Raw genomic sequence first — 6,638 nt, 5'->3', positions numbered from 1 at the left:
TTCTTCTATAACACTGGTTCTCAACCTTTTCAGCACACAAGCCCCAAAATAAAGGTTCCAGAGCCTGGGAGGAACAGTCATGTGGAGATATAAGGCACAATAAAGAGGAGAGATTTAATGTCAGCAAAATAACCACATTCATTTATTTATCTGAATAATATCCATTGTTATACAGGATGTTTAGTATTATTTGCGCCATAGTTTATAGTATTTATTTATTTATTCAGTTCATTTCCGACATGGTTGCATCACAGTCATCTTAAAGATGTAAATCCTTGTTTTATTCAGAAATAAAATGGGTAAAAAGTGACCAAAAATGGTGGAAAAGGTGGTAAAATTTCAAAAACCACAGAATTTGGTTAAAAGTTACAAATTAGAGAAGCCAAAAAAGGACCAAAAATGTTCAAAGTGTCAATATTAGAACATTTAGTAGGAGCAAGTAGTTTAAACTGGCAAATAATGGGCATGACACATGGTGAATGTGGTTAAATTAGCAAAAAAATGAGCATGAATTATGGTGAAAAGAGGTTAAAAGTGACAATAATGTGTCAAAAATTGTGACATTAGGTGGAAAAGTGGTGGAAATGGTTTATAAATGCCAGAAAAGGCATTGAAATTTGATGGAGAAGTGGCAGAAATGGGAATAATGTAGTAAAAATGCATTAAAAGCAAAAAATATAACAGAAAAAGTGATGGAAATAAGTCAAAATATTGAAAGTTTGGTGTCGTTGCAGAAAAAGGGTAAAATGGACTCAAACTGTTCAAAAGGTTTTCTTAATTTCTTGAAGGCATCTGACGACTCCCTCCCAGTGTCTCGCTGCCCCAAACAGGGTCCCGACCCCAAGGTTGAGAATATCTGTTTTAGATAAACGTGTTCCCTGAGATGCGTTCAAGGTCCCTGGGAAACTCTGCTTTATAAGTTAAAGACAGACTCAACATGGCTTTTGTCCAAACCAGGCCTGGGCTCAATTACATTTTTCAATTACATTTACATCTCCAACTATCCATGTTCAATTACAACTCAATTATGATTACGGTGACTGGCATTTTTTCCAATTCCAATTTCAGTTCCAATTCCAATTATAATTTTCCTCCTGAAATTCAATTACAATTGTGTTCTTAATTACTCAAGTTCAAATTTAATTAATCACAATTACTGAGCATGAAATAAATAAACCCATAAAACATGTTTAAGCCTTATCTAGAAAATAAAAATCCTACATTTTTCTATTTTTATGCCTTACTATATATAGCCTAAAAAAAAGTGTTTTTTGCCTTGCCTCAAAAAAAAAAAAAAAAAAATAATAATAATAACATTTTCCATGTATTACTGGATTTTCACCCTAGTTTAAGTGTGCTTATCATATTTAATAGTTTTTAAGTTCTTATGATGCCTTATCACAGAATTTTTTTAATTTTTTTTCCATTTTAAGACTCGTGAAAGCCTTATCTAAAAAAAAAAAAATCCAAAATTTGCCTCAGAAATGTGGGTGTTTCAATATTCATCATATTGAACTAGTTTTTAAGTTCCTATAGATGGCCTTATCTCCAAAAAATAAAAAATAAAAAAAATAAAATCTAGATATATTTTGAAGCCTTACGGCCTTATCTAAAAAAAAAAAAAAAAAAAAAAAAATTCTATTTTTTTATGTCTTACTAAATAAAGCCATATCCTAAAAATAAAATTAACAATGATTACAATAGCAACAGATTTGTTCAAATACAATTACGTCATAATTGTAATGAATGATCAATTACACAATGACAATTATAATTGACCCTAATTCTGGTCCAAACCCTTGTCATGTAAATATCTTTGGAACCTTCTGTCCAACCCACGTTCACGTTACGCCACCGTTCCCTCTTTATCCCTCCTCCCTCCCCTTTATACGTCCATCCCTCCATCTCTGTCAAACACACCTCTCTCTCTCTCTCTCTGTGTCGTTGCTCCTTCCGTTTCCTCACCTCCCTCCTTCGTTCGGCTCCCGCTCAGTGACCGCTGACCTCGGTGACAAAGATTTCCTAAAACTCTGAAAACAGAAAAAAAGGATGTCTTGGTTTTTCTTAGCGTAGCAAGGTCACATTCTTTCACAAGTGCACCAAGCTAGTCCACGAGAGCTTGTATACGCTGATATAATTCATTCAGGGATACGTCACGTCATCGTCACTAATAAAAACAGACAATAGTGAGGATCCAGGAGTCGTTTCTAGAGCGGAGATGTCGTTCAGTTAGCGTGGTGCAAGTCCAATTTTTACCAAAAAATCTTTGTGAACAAATGGTCATAACTTCTACAATATTCAACACAGAGTTCTAATTTTCTTAAAAGTAGTAGGTATATCCGTCTGGCCGCTCACAATAACACATTTTTAGTGAAAGGTTAATTGCTTTTTGAAATATCAAGCCATAAGTGGACGTAGTCCCACAAATCTTTTGCATTGGAGATTTGTCAGGCTGCTCCTTAAAATGTTAATGCTGGGCTAATGCTATCTAATGCTAATGCTAGCTAAAAGATAGAAGTGTGAGCTTATACTAAACATTCCACAGAGAAGCTGTGGAGTTTCAAATCGCTAAATTCATCTAGGGCTCTATTCTCTCGTCTGGACTTATGCGTTTTTTGCACGCCTGCAGTTACGCACTTCTCTCCGACGCGTATTCTCCAGTCCAGGTTCCTGACACGCCCACCACGCATAAGGAGCCAAAAAGCGTGTATATGTGAATGAAGGCGGGCTGAAGGAAAGGAGGCGGTGATGTTATTTTTTTTGTGCTGTCTGGTAATCACAGAACATGGAGTTTTCCCAACGCTTGTAAATGTCATTGAAATCAATGAAAATGATAAAGTTCACTTTTAATTTGAAAAGCCTTCATTGATAAACAATGTAACAGGTTGATTTGATCAGATCATTGATCAGATTATTGCAGTGTGACTGAGTCACAGTTAAAAGCTCTCTCCTTGATCATCATCATCATCATCATCATCATCATCATAATACACAGGTAAATCTAAATTATTTAAAGCGACCTGAGCTGAGCCTCATTAAAATATGTGTGGGAACAGTTTGTGTTCCATCCTCATCTGCATATGACATCTTGTTTCACTCTGTCGTGGATCAAACTGTGACTTTACGTTGGACATAGTATGAAAATAGTTGAATCACTGTGACCAACGTGGACAGAAGTCTGCGTCTGTCAGAGTTTTAATTAATCGCGCAGCAGCAGCTGAGTGATCACAGCTGCTGCTGCATGATGCACGAGTCTGTGTGGCTTCAACTGTAACTAAGTCCATATTTCTAGTGCAATATAATGTTTCACCTTATGGGGGCGCTGCACTTATTCCAGGGTTAGAAGCGCGTAAGAGGAAAAGGACTTACGCCCACCGGAGAATGCGCATAGAGCCAGATTTGAATGGGAACACCCACATTTCAGGGCTGCTCCACCCACAGTGACTTAAGTACAGGGGGAGAATAGCACACAGCCAAAAACAGCGCCGCTGCACAGCTTTATGGACCTATGCACATTGGAGAATAGAGCCCCAAATTAGCACCAAAAGGAAAGAAAATTAATGGGGCGTCACATTAGCCTACGAGCTAACTGTTTCCTCCCCAGTTACCTCCATGTTGTGATGGTCTTTACATCCATCAAAGTGGTCAGAATATTTATAAAAGCTATAAATGTTACGTTTACTGCCTCCTGATACTTTTAGATCTCATGTTATTGGAAAACATTCTTTGTTTTCTACAAAGAATGTGTTATCTTGATTTAAAAACAAACAAACAAACAAAACAAACAAACAGATTTATAGAAATATAAAGCATTGATAACATTTCAAATGAATTATTGAATTACATAAAAACTAAGAATGCCAAAATTACAAAGACTATTATTTTACAAAGATGATAATTCTTTATTTATCAAAAAAACAAAAAACAAAACAAAAAAACCTTGATTCATAACAGGTCAGATTTAAAAGGTAAATTAACAGTGAATATTTATTCATTTTTTACAGTTCATTTAACAAAAATACATTCTGTAATAAACAAAGGCCACTTTCAAAAATAAAAAGCCAACCCAAAGGGCCCAAATAATGCTAATAATTACATTTATTTATCTAAATTTTTTTGCGCTATATAAATAAAGTTGAAATAAAAGCATTAGAATGGTGGTAAACACTGGAAGTTGTCTTGAAAACCTTTTGCTATGAATGTTAATGGTTTTTCTGGAAAACTTAGTTGAATCTTAAATAACTTCTAAAGTTATTAAAATGCTGTTGGATGAATTTAGAGGAATGGGTTTTCTGAACATCAGGTGCCTGATGCGTAAAGTCAATAGACACATTGTAACGGCATCATGGTTTTGATATAGAATTATCTCCCCGTGTCTCAAACCAAGTTAAAAGTACATTTTTATCAAATTAAACAAGCCGGCCATGTTTGCTCTCAATAAAGAAATAAATGCATTTGTTGCTTCAAATGCCCTCTAAGCTCAAAAAAAAAAAAAAAAAAAAAAAAAAGTCAGAAAATCAGGAGAAAAAACTAGCAAATAGCCCGAAAAACAAACTCAAGTGAATGTAATTCACTTCTGTAAGTGAGAGACTTTGTCCCGTTTATCAAGTGAAAGTATCCAGTGTTTGTCGTGGTTACAGTGGGACATGTTTGTGGTCCTGACCTTCCTGAGGACTGTTTGCTTTATGTCGTCAGGTGCAGCCTCCCACCCAAGAAGCCCAGGATGACCCCAACAGGAAAAAAGGTAAACACACCCATATAATCCCGGCTCCTATGGACGCGGGCCCCTTGCGCTGTGGTTAGGGGAGCCCCCTCGCTCTGCAGGACAGCAGAGGGTGCTGCAGAGGAACAACACCAGCTGGCAGGACCGAGGGGCCTCACAGATTGATGTACATGTGAAAGCAGCCGGGCCAAAGCTGGCTCCATTGTGCAGGAGGTCCCTACAGCAGATTCATGCATCCGGGGGCTCTCATCTGAGCGTGCCGTAAATTTACCTCCTGTCAAAACAAAGTGAAAAAGGCCGAGCTGTATACGATGATGGCCTTTTCACTTCCTTTAACTCTATTAAGGAGCTCCTGCTGAGGAAAGAGCTCCACGGGGGGGTTGACCATAAACGACTCATGCATGTTTCAGTAGTGCAGCATCATGTACAGTCACGTATATCAAGTTCAGCCAAAGGACGGACGCTTGTGTGACTGTTTTCTATCAAACATTACAGCCTGCTGCAGAGATTTGCTATTTCAAGCGTGGTCAAAAATACTTCTCTGAAACGAGACAATCTGTCTATTATTTAAGGTTCCAGTAAAAGCATCTGAACCAAAAGTGCAAAATATAAAACGACAAAAACAAAATGACTATGATAAATGTTTATCACTGTATTTCCATTCTTCTACGGGACTCCAAATCCCACAATGCAATGCACAAAACCTTTCCAAAGCTCAGGTCACATGGCCGTTTGACAACAAACAGTCAATAACAAACTTTCAAGTGGAATATTTTACCTTTGAGAATAAATTCTCCCATTTTTCGGACACAAGTCAGGGGTTCCTGATGTGTTCTCTTATTGGAAGAAGAGATATTTGTATTTCATTGTTAAAAAATGCCCACTGTCCATCAACCAAAGCTGGCAATTTTCACGCAAAAAGTCAGAAAATTCGGTCATTTTCACAAGTTTCTTTCTCCACCCACTCAGAAAACTGTGCCTGCCTCCACTAAGGTGCGTGTGGGAGGAGTTTTCAGGCATCCTAAAACAGTAACAGATTAAAACAAAAAATGATGTGATATACATTCCTTTTGCCTCATTCTGAGGGTCAAAGATGAAAAAGTTCTGTTTCCTCCCACATTTTGTAAAAAGTCAGCTCTAAATGAGCCAGTTGAATTTTTCTCGCTACTTGACGTCACCTCGCGGAAACTCCTCCTTCTGTCAATCCTGGCTCCTCCTACCCTATATAAGAATGTTAGCTCCTCCCTCTCAAACTAGCTCACAGGTAAAACAAACCCTGCGGTTTAATATAGAATATATATTATACTTTATTGTCATATATGTAAAACTACATACACAAAATGTGTTCTCTGCATTTAACCCCTCTCTGAGGGGCAGTGAGCAGCAACAGAGTAGCGCCAAGAGCAGTTCCAATTTTAGTGTCTGTTATACCGCCTCGTTTTGTCTTTCATTTGATCTGACGTGTTTGTGACCCAATGTGACGCAGCAGTTGGAGTAAACAGTGGACCATCACCTTGAATGGACTATCCCTGTAATAACTAGTGGAGATGATGACAAAAAAGCAACGTGGCTGCTCTGGTGAGTGATTGAAACAGCTGACTCAGCTGATTGACTCCGCTGCTGCTGCCGCACACACACATCCTGAAACAGTGTTTGTCTGACTCACAATCACAATAGCCACTTAAATATCCATGTGTTTTACTGCAATGTGCAGTATTTTCGCTGAAAATAATAAGTGTGGATAGGAAAAGACAATCTCTGTTGATTCTCCACTTTTACTTTGAAAGTTCTGAAAACATTTTAAGTGAGAAAGTGACCAAGTAGAATATCAACATGTGCTCATTTCATACATAAAACTCACTTAAACACATTTAATTCTGACATTTCTGAGATTGTTGGAGCTACTGACAAAACT

Source organism: Gouania willdenowi, chromosome 18 (genome assembly GCF_900634775.1).
Source record: "Gouania willdenowi chromosome 18, fGouWil2.1, whole genome shotgun sequence".
Classification (NCBI taxonomy): Eukaryota; Metazoa; Chordata; class Actinopteri; order Blenniiformes; family Gobiesocidae; genus Gouania; species Gouania willdenowi.
This window is presented reverse-complemented; position numbering follows the sequence as displayed.